Raw genomic sequence first — 13599 nt, forward strand, 5'->3', positions numbered from 1 at the left:
GATATCAACAAAGCTTGCTTTCTCCCAGAAGACTATAGTGTTCTGGTCCTGGTTGCTGCCTGCTGTCCTTAACTTTCTCATCACATCTTCTTTCTCTTCTGGCTCCTTCTTGTGGTCTTCCTTTATGAGGCCCCGAGTAATATGGATTAAGACCCATTCTCATTCGATTGAGCCATACCATAACTAAAAACAATATCTTCAAGAGATCCTATTTACAATGGATTAACACCCACAGAGATCTGGGCTAGGATTAAGAATATGTCTAAATTGGGATACATAATTCAACCTATCACAACCAATAATGGCTCTACTCTCTATGTGGGGAGGCAGACTTGCAGGATTACATGTTAAAGAACACTTAGTTTGGCTAAAAAAAAACACATAGCTTTCTACCACTGTAGAAGGTGGTAACATTTCTATATCTTGACCTAAGTGTGGCCTTCAATCCAACAAGATTCTCATTGCTTCTTGTTTTCAAGACCTTATGGTTGGTGGGGAGAGAAGGATATCTATATGACCACAGCCACCAGTCTAGCAGGGGAAGCAGGCACACACCTAACTTCATGGCCATGGGAATGAGGGATGGATCAGACTGGCCTGGGTCTTGGTCTCAAAGTTTCACAGATTGTTTCTGCTGGGGTCCTGGAGGAAGTCACTGGTCTGAAGGAGGCATTCTAGCTGGGGATTGCAGAGAATGGGTGTGGGCACAGGCAAGTCCAGGCATGTTTGAGGAGTGTGATCCATTTGGTTTGTGGAGATGTGGGGTGTGGGGGTTGGTTTGAACCATGTGGAGAAGAGTCCAAATGCTAAGCTGCAAGCCAGGGCTTTGGTCTTCAAGGACAGGACCAAATACTTACCCAAATTCTCCACACTCAAGCCCAAGGTCTCCAGTGGCATGGCTCCTATACAAAGTCTGACAATCCAAATCACTTGTGAAAACTGAGCAAGTGCCATGAAGACCTAACTAACAGGGCACAGGGAAATGTTCACCCAGACCAAGAACCCACAGCCCATGGAAATTCCATAACTTTATGTAAATCAAATCCTGTTGCTTGTGTGTTTGCCAGACTTGTCTCTTTCAATGTTATCTCCACAACTAACCTTTGCCATCTACTTTTATAAGTAAGAAAACTGGAACTTAATGTGTTTAAATTACTTCTATTCCACTATTTGTAGCTGTGAGACTTTGACCATGTTACCCAACCTCTTTGTGCTTTACTTTTCTTATCTGCAAAAAAGAGGTTAATACTTCCTAACTCCTGTAATTTTTCTCAGGATAACATGAGTTAATACGTACAAACACTTTTAACAGAATATCTACCATATCCTAATCTCTCAATAAATATCAGTTACTGTCATTAGTAATGTTAGAAAAAGAAAAGTCAGGCATTGACAGAGCATCAGTACATAGTAGGATAGGAGAGCTACTTGAGAGGTGTTGGTCCCTGTGGATATTTGCTTTAGTTTGCTAAAACTGCTAAAATGCAATATATCAGAAATGGGTTGGCTTTTATAAAGGGGATTTATTAAGTTACAAATTTACAGTTCTAAGGTCATAAAAATGTCCAAACTAAGGCATCCAGAGAAAGATACCTTGACTCAAGAAAGGCGAATCTAGGAAGTTATTTGGCTGGCATCTGCTGGTCCTTTGGCTTCTGGTTTCAAACAAGTTCCCTGGAAGTGTTTTCTTTCTGCAACTCCAAAGGTCTCTGTCTGTGTTGGCACTGGGCATTTTTGAAATGGTTCGGACTCCAGTAAGCAGATTAAGATCCATATTGAATGGGCAGAGATACATCTCCATGGAAACCACCAAATCAAAAGGTCCTACCCACACTTGGGTGGGTCACATCTCCATGGAAACAACCTAGTCAAAAAGTCCCACCCTGAAATGTTGAGTCTACCTCCACAAGATTGGATGAGGAAAATGAGCATGACTTTTCTGGGGTGCGTAATAGTTTCAAACTAGCACAGCATCCTAAAAGGAATACCAGTCATACAGTAACTCTAAGCAGGCAGAACTACTGTAGGCAAGCAGAGTACTGAGTATGGTGGCTGGAAGAGGTGGAAAAGAAAGTCAAGTCTCCACCAAGTAATTTGGAGTCAGAGAAAGTTGTACCAAAAACTGAGCTTGAGAAGGAAAAGTAAGTCAGAGGTTAACCTTCAAACTAGACTGGAACCACACTATTTGGAGGAAGGGGTAAAAGAGCATCAATTTAGGGGAAATGTTGGAAGCTCATCTTTGTCATACTTGATAGTGACTCTGGCTGGTGAGCTGAGGTTGCTGTTGTATTTTTTTTTATGGTCAAGATATGCTTAAATTACTGAAAGGGGAAGAGCTTCATGTAATAGTTCTCAGTGATTTGAGCTTCAAAGTCAGAGGAAGATAGGGGCTGGTAGTAATAGTCAACTCTGGTTCCTTCCATGGTGAATTATAAGTTTAAATTTCAATCTGTCATTTAAAAAAATATCTTCCAGGACCTGCCTACAATATCTGTGGTGATAATGGAAAATTTTCCAGTAAAAAAGAAAAATCAGGAAAAGTTGTGAGCTCTCAAGGTTTAGTCAGAATTTTCTGCTTCTTATCCCACACTGCTCTATAGAAAAGATTTCTCTGCTCACTTGGCTCCCCTGCACGGGAAAAGTAGCAAGTGAGGAATTTGCTTTTCTTCAGATTGTTAGCCTTTTAGGCCCATATCACATCTTCTGCTTTTTCCTAGTCCATTTGTGTTTTCTCTTCTTGCAAATGATGTAGAGTTTCCCCCAGTGTAGTTTCTTAACTTAGCTGAAAGTAAAGTGTGAACTTGCATCCTGGCTCCATCCATTGTCTGTGGACTTGAACAAATAAATGTCTTAATCACCACAAGAGCAAATTTCCTCACCTGAAGCACAAGGACAAGACCAAACTAATAGGATTGTTTTGAGGACTAAAAAATCCTTACATAAATCATGTAAAGGGTTTAGTTGCTGTAATTGTGACTATTAATAATAAAGACTACATAAAGTTCTATTTTCAAGTAACTTGTGCAAATAAGCCCTTGGCTACAAGAACCTTTGTAAGTACTCCTGTAGCCCTGCCCATGGCAGTAAAATCTCCTCTTCCCCTACAAGACAGAAGGTGACTGATGTAGTCCACTTGCCACCAGGTCACTGAAATATGTGACTGGCTGATGTGTCCCATCAGGGTCAACACAAGGAGCATGAAAGACACTCTCTAGTGATGTCCACTAGCTGCTGGTACATGATCAACAGCTGGAACTGCTGGGCCAAATGCCATAGCTTTTGATACCCTCAGTACCTGCTTTTCTGATGAAGCCATTCTGTCACTTCCCTGGTTTCAGCTTTGCTGCTTGAAATTGAGTGAGTACATCTGAATGTGGGCAGGAATAGATATTTTTCATTGTCCACTGGCATCCCAGATGACTTTCCACAATACTTGTTCCCAGAGAGGGTGAACTATGACTGTCCACTTTTCCTGCTTCCAGGTTGCCATCCAGGTTAGAAGGCCTTTGTAAACAGCCCAGCTGTCAGTACAGTTAGTGTGTCTCCTGGCTCATGCATTATTACTATCTATAGCACTCTTAATGCAGCCCATTGACTACTTTGCATAGGGCTAGTCTCCCACCATATAGTGCCAACACTGGGTTGTATTGCCACAACTGTGCAGGTGGGATAATTGACAACCATCCCTAAATCTCAAGGTATGATAGCAATGAGCCTGAGGTTTCTTTTAATTCTGAAAAAGAGTTACTGGTTAACATGACATCATCAATGTAATGAAATAGAGTTATACATGTGGGGCTTTTCCACTAAGCCAAATTCTTTGCCAAGACAACATGGCAGATTGTTGGGATATGTACATAGCCTTGGTGAAGCAAGTAAAAGTCCATTATTGGCTTTCCCACTTGAAATTGAATGCAGGTTGGCTTGACTTTTCTAGGGAGATACTAAAGAAAGCATTAGAAGATCCAATACAAAATGATACTGGGTATGAGTTTCTTGTAATAGACCAGCAATGTTTGGGACTGCAGCATACAATGGTGCTGTTACTTTACTCCCAATAATCCCAATAATCTACTGTCATGCACCACATTCCATCAGGCTTTTGTACTGGCTATACAGGGCTACTGAAAGGGCTAGGGGTGGGTATTATTATCCCCACCCGCTCCAACTTTTTGATACTGGCTAAGATTCCTTGGTGCCCTCCCAGAAGTTTATATTGTTTTGTAGCCATGATCCTCCAAGGTGGGAGCAATTTTACAGGGGACCATTTTGCCTGCCCCTTTAAGACTACTTTGGTCACTCTACACTTGAGGCAGTATTCCCTACCCCCTCTTCCCCCTTTCCTTCCTCTTCCAAAGAGAAGGCTATGGGGTCCCATACTTTGGAGTCCCATTCCAGAGTAGTTAAAATCCTCTGGACATGACCCTAAGGCAACTCATAGCCTCTGTCTTGGGCATATCTGCATACCAGTGTCTCTAACTGAACTTCTACTTGATGCAGGCAACAAGTCAGAGAGTATTTCATTTCTGCCTGGGCAAGGTGTGTGTCTCTTTCTAGGTTTCTTCCTGTAAATGGCAAGTGGTGGCTTTTGCTGTTTGTTCTGCCTTGGTAATCATTTGCAAACCTCTTAACAGGGACCATACAATGGCTGCTGATATTTTGTGTTTTTTTTTTTTTTTTACTCAAATTTAGATGTCCTGCCATCTGTTACAAAATATTTAGCAACACTGCCAGGGTTTTCAGGGTGTCCCCATACTACCATGGCAGTCCTGCTTCATCTAGGAGGGCAGCCACACCTCCCTACATGGAAGATAGAGGCCAACATGGGATTTCCCCCATACTGGCCCCCCAATATGGATTTCCCCTTCCAAGAACTCATGCCCATTATGGCCAGTGACTCCTTGGTCTCCTGGCTGGCTCGCCAATTGTCCCAACCCAGCTCTTGGAGGGCTTGGGTTGGGGCAGCCTGAAGGCTAAAGAACATGTCAGGCATGAAATGAGACATGAATTTAATTAGCACTTATGTACAGGAGAAGATCTTCTGTGGTGGAAGGCATGGAAAATGAAGGTTAATACTCCACCTCAGGGACTCTTAAAAGAAACTTATGTTTCAACACTTGGTCCTGTGACTCTTTCCCCATCTCTCACTAGGAGAGCCCATATGATTTTTCTTCTGTGCACCTACCACACTGTGAATATGCCTCTATTATAGAACTAATCCCCAATATCAAAATTATTTGTCTGGCATCTTCTTTAAACTGACTTCTCAAGGCAAAGACCAAGTCCTTCTCTTCTTTGTTATCTTAGCACATAGAGACTGGTCCCAATCTGTAATGAGTGCCCATTCATGCTGGATGTGAAAAGCGTTCCAGTAAGTGTGAATCAGCTGCTTCTGAACTCTCAGAGGTCTCCAGGTTATTTTAAGATGTTCTGTGGAATGGTTGTACTTTGCCTGAGTAGTCTAACCTAGAAGTTTCCTCTGACTTCCTGCAGTGCAAAGCTCCCACTCGCTTGGCTTTTTACCATTTCCTCTAATATCTTCATGCCAGTTCAGAGTCCACTACCTTTCCTGGAATGTCCTTCCTCCCATTTTCTACCTGCCAATTTCCTTTCCATCCCTCAAGACCTGTTCACAGTTCACTCTTGTGTTGCTTACCTTAATATCCTCACAGGAAAAGTTAGTCTCTTTCTTCTTTATGTTCCAAGAGATTTTTTGTTCATAGGGCTCTTAGAATATACCAGATTATATTGAATTTATCAACATGATTGTCTTTCTTTTCCTATAGACTAGTGTTTTTCAAATTACCATTCACACACCTTTTGTGTTTTGAAATCATTCTAGTTGGAGCATTCAACATTAAAAAAAAAAGAATAGACTAGAATAGAAGAATAAATGGAAAATATCAGAGGGCATGGCATACAGTAAATATTGTCCTACAAAATTTTGTGTCATGTGTATATGTTTGGTATGTGTATTTGGGAACTGGATTGCAAAGTATTTCTTACTTGAGTTGTGGTCAAAATTCTTAAAATCCACTGCTCTAACTGTGAGCATTGAAGGTAGGGACCATTTGTGTTTATATTCGTATTGCCCAGATCTTCAGTAGAACATAGTTCTACCACACAATGACACTACAAAAACACTTTAAGGTATAATGAATGAAAGAATGAGTTATTGAATAAATATACCTAACTTGCCTCCACGCCAGAAGGAAGTTCTTCCCTTTAGTGGAAAATATCAATGACATAAATGCTTTAGACTATATTTGAGTAGCTTTTAGTGAGTGAAATGCCAGCTTTAGCAAAACCCACATCTCCAAACACGCAGCAGACTGGTGTCAGTAATTCAATCCCATAATTGAGTGATTCATATTTTTAAGTTCGGATTTTCTTGTTGAGGTTTGGAAACATTTAAAAATTATATGAGAGTCCCCAGTCCCAACCCTGGCACTGGAAGGCAGGTCCCTTAAGAGAACAGTCTCTGCTGTCACCCTCCCTTGGTTCACATCCTTGCTTTGCTCCTTAGTAACGTAACCTCATGAAGCCTCTGTTATTTCACCTCTACAATGGGGACAGTATCTGCATCATGGGGACATAGCACTAACTTTAATAGTAACCATTCATTAAGTGTCGGTTATTAGTATATCACGGCAGTTAGTTATGGCAGAGACTGCTTACCAATCACGGTATCGATTCTCAGTGAACCAATTACCAAGTCAGTTACCTCAGTACCGATTCTCTCCTTCCTCCTTACTAACAGGGCAGTATTTTACCAAGCTGGTTTGCATCTGAGTCTCCCTAAATACTGGTTGACCACTGGTGGCACTTCAGGAATCCTTTTTAAAGGAAGATCATGCCTTTGGGAGCCCCCCCCCCCCTTTGATCCTCTCTGCCCCACCCCCAGCCCCTACCTTCCTTTATTCTGTCTGGAACATGGATTGCTGTAACTGCAGCCAGTATCATGGACCACAAGGCAACCTTAAGCAGGAAAGTCAAGTGCTAAAGATGGGAGACTAGAAAGACAAATGAAATCTGCGGTTCTTTGGTCCATATAGTCCTGGACTAAAATTTCCAGGGTTCTCTTATGTGAGAGAAAAATTACTCTTGTCTTATTTTTAAGTCACTGCTATTTTATTAAGTATGCAAATGGAGCTAATTTTAACTGACAAATGACTCAATATATACTATGACTGACAAATTTTAAAATAGTTTTAAAGGGAGAAATTAACATTTAAATGAGCACCCCCATCATATGAAAGGTACTTGTTCTAGTCTGCCAAAGCTGCCAGAATGCAACACACCAGAGATGGATTGGCTTTTAACAAAAGTGTATTTATTTAGTTAAAAACATATAGTTCTTCAGAGGAAAGGCAGCTAACTTTCATCTGAGGTTCTCTCTTAAGTGGGAAGGCACAGAGCGATCTCTGCTGGCCTTTTCTCCAGGCTTCTGGGTTCCAACAGCTTTCCCCAGGGTGATTCCTTTCTGTATCTCCAAAGGCCTGGGCTGAGCTGTGACTGCTGAGATGAGGTCTTCTGAGCTGCTTGCACTGAGGTGTGTTGAGCTCTCTCATTTAAGCATCCAGCCAATTAAATCAAACATCATTCATTGCAGCAGATACTCCCCCTAGTGGACCGCAGATGTCATCAGCAACAGATGAGCGTCACATGGGATTGGCTCATATCCATGGCAACAGAACTAGGCACCTCCACCTGGCAAAGTACTGAACCAAACTACCACAGTACTGAAATATATTTTTAAAAAAAATTTCCACTTAATTTTCACAATGTCCCATTGATATTGATAAAGATTATAGATAAAGAAACTGTAGTTGAGAGACTAAATAACATGACCAAAGACACCTGGCAACCAGATCAAAGCCAGATATGCTTGGTGGAAAGCCCCTGTTCTTTCCAGTAAGTATTATTCCTGCTCCAGGATATGCGCACGGTTCATTTTCAAAGTCAACAGGTTTAGTTGAAAATATGAGAATAAAACTATTTTTCTATTATAATCAACACAGATGAATGAAACAGAATTAAAAATTCACACGGGTTTTTTTTTTTAATTTCTAGGTCACGTGGGTTTTTAAGAAACTATGAGATTTCAAATACTACCCTCAATTTGTAGAATGATTATCTCCATCTGCTGATGTTAGGAATTCTTCAGAAGCAAAATTTGTGAAGTGTTGGACTTTAATCCATTACCTCCTGAGGAACACAAGTAGTTCTCTTGCCCCTTGGATATCTTGCAAGGAGATCAGCCTGTGGTGGTGGGTGGGACCATCCCCCAGAGTGATTTGCTGCTGAATCATCAGCCCATCATTAATTCACCGCTACTTCCAGCACTATCCTCATTTCTTCTTTCTTGGAGAATTTCCCCTGTCCTGCCCTATCCCTTTACTCTTTTTTGCAAGAAAGTTACCGTGCCTTCAGTATTAGAAATGCAGTTTCTAAAATGTCTCAGCTTTATGAATGAGAGCTTGTGTTATCATCATTGGTGAGAGAAAGCAGCCTGTGATTTCATCACTTATGATGCTGCATCCTTAAATATTTTCTTAGTTGCTCACTTACTTCCCAGGGCTCTTCCCCATCTCTCACAAAGATTTCCCTTTGTTTGACTTACAGCAAGGAGGCCATCAAAGTCTGCTTTTGGAAACTTCCATATGCTATGCGTAGGCATTTCTGCTCAGATGCAGCATGGTATAGAATATAGAAACTGATTTACCTGTTATTGTGTCATCTGAAAAGCAAATTACATTTTTTAAGTAATAAAATTTACTTTAGTGCCATTTTAGTGCAGAAAAATTGCACGAAGTACAGAGTTCCCATAGACCTCCTCCATACACAGTTTCCACAATTATTAACATCTTACTTTAGTATGTGGTATATTTGTTTCAATTGATGAACTAATGTTAAGGTATTATCAGTAAATAAAATCTATAGCTTACGTTAAGATTCACTTTTTGTGTTTTATTGTTCTGTGGGGTCTTTTTTTTAAAGAAAATTTATAATGGTAATATATATATATAAAACATAAAATTTCTCATCTTCACCCTCACCATGTATACAATTCAGTGATTTTAATTACATTCACAGTATTGTTCTACCAATACCACCATCCATTGCCAAAATGTTTTTAATCGTTTCAAACAGAAACTCTGTACCCATCAATCAACAATTTCCTGGTAACCTATAATCCATTCTCTGTCTCTATGTATTTGTTTCTCTAGGCATTTCATGTAAGTGAAATCATACAATATTTATCCTTTTGTGTCTGGATTATTTCACTCAACATCATGTCAAGATTCATCCATGTTGTAGCATGTGTCAGAACATCATTCTTTAATATGGCCGAATAAAGTTACATTGTGTGTGTGTGTGTTTATACACAATATTTATCCATTCATCTGTTGAGGGACACTTGGTTTGCACAGGTTACTTTTAAATTCAATCTTTAAAAGTTACTATTAATACTTACTATTAGAAAAGTAATGTATGTTCATTGTGTGAAAAAGTAAAAGTCACCCCTTCACACAATGCCATTTGAATTCACCAGAAGCCCCACCAAGGATCTATTGTCCATGGATTCACAAAATGTATGTGTGTAAATGAGTGCTTCAGTGGGGAGTCTATTATCCCTATAATCTGTCACTTTCTCTTTCTTTTATCAATATATCTTGGTCATCTTTCAAAACCACAGTGTATAGAAGTGTCTTTTACTATGACAGTATAGTAAAAGCTTATGTTGAGATTTGGTTGTGTGGATACACCATAAGTTATAAACTCCTTTCCACTTGATGGAAATTAAGATTGTTTTAAATTAACAAAGATATTTTCACATACTTGTCAAAGTTGTCTTTGACAAACAAGCAAGGAAAAACAAACAACAAACAAAAGAAAAGCATATAACAGATAGTTAAAAGAAAAAGGACTGTAAGTGTCAATATACATATAAAAATTACTCAACCTTATAATTAAATATAAATTTACACCAACAAACTAGACAACTTAGATGAAATGGACAAATTCCTAGAAATACACAAATAAGACACACTGACTTGAGAAGAAATAGAAGATCTCCACAAACTAATCACAAATAAAGAGATTCAATCAGTCATCAGAAGTCTTCCCACAAAGAAAACCCATGGCCAGATGGCCTTGCAGGGGAATTTTATCAAGCAATTTCAAAAAGAACTTACACCAATCCTGCTTACACCCTTCAAAAAAATTGAGGAAAAAGGAACAGTACCTAACTCATTTTATGAAGCTAACATCTCTCTAGTACCAGAACTGGGTAAAGATGTTATAAGAAAGGAAAACTAAATCTCCATAATGAATATAGATGCAAAAATACTAAATACTCAAATCCAACATCATATTAAAAGAATTATATACCACGGCCAAGTGGGGTTTACACCAGAAATGCAAGAGTTGTTCAACAGAAGAAAATCAATCAATGTAATACAGCACATTAACAAATCAAAAGGGAAAAAGCACACGATCATCTTGATTGATGTTGAAAAAGCATTTGACAAAATTCAGCATCCTTTTCTGATAAAAGCACTTCAAAAGGTGGATGTGCCAGTTTGAAGCTATTGTTTATCCCAAATAAGCCATGTCATTTAATCCTCAATATTGCTGGGTGGGGTCTTTTTGATTGTTTCCATGGAGATGTGATCCACTCAATTTTAGGTGGTAACTTTTGATTAGATGGTTTCAATTGTGTGGTCTTTACCCATTTAAGGTGGTGGTCACTTACTGGAACCCTTTATGAAAGAACCATTTTGGAAAAAGCTTTAGAGTCCACACAGCCAGAGACCTTTGGAGATACATAAACAAATGCCCCTGAGGGAGTCATTGAAGAAGCCTACAGAGAAAGCTAACAGATGTCATTAGATGCTTTTCCAGCTAATAGAGAAACCTTGAATACCATTGGCCTTCTTGAACCAAGGTATCTTTCCCTGGATGTCTTAGTTTGGACATTCTTATAGCTTTGCCTTAATTTGGATATTTTCATGGCCTTAGAACTGCAAACTTGCAACTTAATAAAGTTCCCTTTTTAAAAGCCATTCCATTTCAAGTATATTACATTCTGGAAGCTTTTACAAGCTAAAACAGTAGGAATAAAAGGAAACTTCCTCAATACGATAAAGGACGTATATGACAAAACCCATAGCCAGCATGATACTCAATGGTGAGAGACTGAAAGCCTTCTACCTAAGATGGGAATGATTCAAAGATGCCCTCTGTCACAACTATTATTCAAGCCAATCTAGCTAGAGCAATCAGGCTGGAAAAACAAAATAAAAGGCATCCAAATAGGAAAGGAAGAAGTAAAACTTTTATTATTTGCAAATGACATGATATAATACTTGGAAAATCCTAACATATCTATGGCAAAGATTGTTGAGCTAATGAATAAGTTCAGCAAAGTAGCAGGATCCAAGATTAATTTGAAAAAATCGGTAATGTTTCTATACATAAGCAATGACTTAACTGAGGAGACAATTAAGGAAAATATTGCATTCAAAATATCAACTAAAAGAATTAAGTATGTAAGAATAAACTTAACCAGGAAAAAAGAAAACCTGTACACAGAAAACTATATAGCATTGCAAAAAAAAAAGTCAAAGAATTAAATAGGTGGAAAGATAGTCCTTGTTCATAAATAGAAAGGTTAAATATAGTTAAGATGTCAATTCTACATATTGAAAACAGTACCAATAAAAATTTCAACAACATTTGAAGACTTGGAAAGGCTAGTTATTAAATTCGTTTGGAAGAGAAAGAGACTTCAAATAGCTAAAAATATCCTGAAAAAGAAGGATGAAGTGGGATGATGAACATATCCTGATTTTAAGGCTTATTATAAATCCACAGTTGTCAAAACAGCATGGTACTGTCACAAAGATATAAGTATTGACCAATGGAATTGATTCAAGAGCATGGAAATAGCCCACCAAATCTATGGTCAACTATCTTTGACAAAGTCCCCAAATCCACTGACTGGGACAGAATAGTCTTATAAATAAATGGACATGGGAAAACTGGATATCAATAGCCAAAAGACTGAAAAAGGATGGCTCTTACCTTACATGCTTTACAAAAATTAACTCAAAGTGGATCAATTACCTAAATATAAGAATTAGTATCATAAATCTCCTAGAAGAAAATATAAGGAAACATATTTAAGACCTAGTAATAGGAGGCAGCTTCCTAAACCTTATACCAAAAACATAAACAATGGCAGAAAAAATAGATAAATGGGAACTTCTCAAAACCAAATGCTTTTCTGTGTCTCAAAAGACTTTGTCAAAAAGGTGAAGAGGAAGCCAACTCAATGGAGGAAAGTATTTGGAAGTCACATACCAGATAAAGTTTGATATCCTGTATACACAAAGAAATCATGCAACTCAACAACAAAAGAACAAACAACCTTATTATAAAATAGCCTAAAGACATAAATAGACATTTTTCTGAAAAGGCTAAAAAGAGGCTAAAAAGCACATGAAGAGATACTCATTTTCATTAGCTATAAGGAAAATTCAAATCAAGACTACAATGAGATACCATCTAACGCCTATAAGAATGGCTGCTATAAACAGACAGGAAACGACAAATGTTAAAGAGGATATGGAGAATTGGGACACTTATGCACTGCTGGTGGGAATGTATAATGTTACAGTTGCCATGGAAGACAGTTTCTTGTTTCCTTAGAAAACTAGATATTGAATTGCTCTATGACCTAGTGATACCACTATTCTGTATATACCCAGAAGAGCGGAAAGCAGTGACACAAACAGACATTTCCACACCAATGTTAATGGCAGCATTATTCACAATTGCCAAAAGATGGAACCAATCTAAGTACCCATTAACAGAAGAGTGGATAAGCAAAATGTGGTGTACAGATATGATGGAATATTATGCAGCAGTAAGACAAAATGACATCCTGCAGTCAACTTGGCCAGGTGGTGGTGCCCACTTGTCTGGTTGGGCAAGCACTGGCCTGTCTGTTGCTATGAAGACATTTTATTGACGTCACTAATGATCACATTGGCTGCATTCATAACCGATTGCATTTGTAAGGGGAGTGTCTCCTGCAATGAGTGATGCTTAACCTAATCACCAGAAGATATTTAAGGAGGATTCAAAAGAGATAGTCACTCTTCCTGCTTCAGCCAGCCAGTCTCTCCTGAGAGTTTGTTGAGGACCTTCATCGGAGCTGTGAGCTTGTGGTCTGCCATACAGATCTTGGGCCCTTACATCCTGTGCTGATTTGAAAGGATGTATGTCCCCTAGAAAAGCCATATTTTAATCAAAATCTCATTTTGTAAAGGCAGAATAATCCCTATTCAATACTGTACGTTTGAAGCTATAGTCAGGTCTTCTCCCTGGAGGTGTGATTTAATCAAGAGTGGTTGTTAAACTGGATTAGGTGACAACATGTCTCCACCCATTTGGGTGGGTCTTGATAAGTTTCTGGAGTCCTATAAAAGTGGGAATATTTTGGAGAATGAAGGAGATTCGGAGAGAGCAGAGAATGCTGCAGTACCACGAAGCAGAGAGCCCATCAGCCAGCACTTTGGAGATGAAGAA

This window comes from Tamandua tetradactyla, chromosome 4 (genome assembly GCF_023851605.1).
Source record: "Tamandua tetradactyla isolate mTamTet1 chromosome 4, mTamTet1.pri, whole genome shotgun sequence".
Taxonomy (NCBI): domain Eukaryota; kingdom Metazoa; phylum Chordata; class Mammalia; order Pilosa; family Myrmecophagidae; genus Tamandua; species Tamandua tetradactyla.